We start from the raw sequence: 1,286 nt of genomic DNA, 5'->3' as shown, positions 1-1,286 counted from the left end.
GGGGCCACTTAACAGCCGCAGGGCCGGGAGAGAGGGAGCCCCTGCAGTGCCAGAGCAACCAGCGGCATCTCCGGGAAAGGGATCGTGCAGAAGCGGGGGGAGTCCCCTCTCACCCTCTCCCCCCATCGTGGGCAGCACTCGGGTTTGGGATTCTGGACCTGGCAAAAGCCTTCCAGAGAGATCCCACGGGAGCAAGGGTTTTGCAAGGGGTGCTGGGGTAAAATCCTGATGGAGAGGAGCTGTACCCGAAATGTGCTGCTGGAGCCGTGAGATGCTGGCAGGAGCAAGGGGGGGGGGGCCTGGGGCAGGCACTAATGGGGTTCCTGGCACCGCCTGAGGCCGAGGGTTGATGTTCTGCTGCAGCTGCACCATGGCTGCCCTGCCTCCGCTGGGCACTGCTTCCTGCCCTGGCCACATCCGAGGGAAAGGCAAGAGGCTGTTGGGGAGCAGGAGGCTGCTCCTTATCTGCTCCTGCCCCAGCCCATTCCTTCCCCAGGCTTCCTCAGGCAGGACTGGGCATGGGGCTTGCAGGATCAGGCCATGGTGGGGAGCTGGGAGGGGAGTTTGCTGGGCAGTGGGGCACAGACACCTGCAGAGAGACCCCCAAACCAGGCAGCAGTGACTCCCCACACACCCCGTGTGCACCCTCAGCCTGGGCTCTGCTACTGGACTTGGTGCTTGGCCTCAGGGCAGCCCTGCAGAAGGTGCTGCAGGACATTTGCATTTTTCCCTTGTGTGGCCAGTCCCTCCTCTCTGTTTGGACCTCTCCAGGACAAGGACTTTCCCTTTAGGATCCCTTCTGCCTCCACAGTCCTTGGTGCAGGTGGTCCCATGGTTGCGAGGGATGGACACAGTCTCACTGCCACCCATCCCCCAGGCTGGGGCTCTGGGGGCAGAAGATCAGCTCCAGGTCATCAGCTGGGACAGGAAAGGCCATGGCCACACCACGGGAATGGGGACCTGGCAGGGCCCCAGTGTCCCTCCTTGGACCCACAGTCATCACAGGGACCTGCTGCTGGGGGAGCTGCCCTGGCCTGGCCTGGAGCAGGGACATCCCCAGGACACTCAGGACAGAGGACATTCCCGGGAAGCAGTGACACACAGGGTGGTTCTTGCCAGGCACGGTGTCTGTCCTCGCCTGTCCCTGCTGTGGCCCAAGGCAGAGGTCCCGAACCTCCGGGTTGGCTTGGAGACAACTGGCACCATCCCCATCCCAACCTCCAGGGCCCCGGAGCCGGGCAGGGGTGGCTGGGGGTTCACCCTGGGTACCCTTGGGTGCAGGAGCT

Source organism: Manacus vitellinus, unplaced genomic scaffold, assembly GCF_001715985.3.
Source record: "Manacus vitellinus isolate BGI_N305 unplaced genomic scaffold, ASM171598v3 scaffold_64_pilon, whole genome shotgun sequence".
NCBI classification, from domain to species: domain Eukaryota; kingdom Metazoa; phylum Chordata; class Aves; order Passeriformes; family Pipridae; genus Manacus; species Manacus vitellinus.
The sequence above is the reverse complement of the archived record's forward strand: the minus strand, read 5'-3'. Positions refer to the sequence as shown.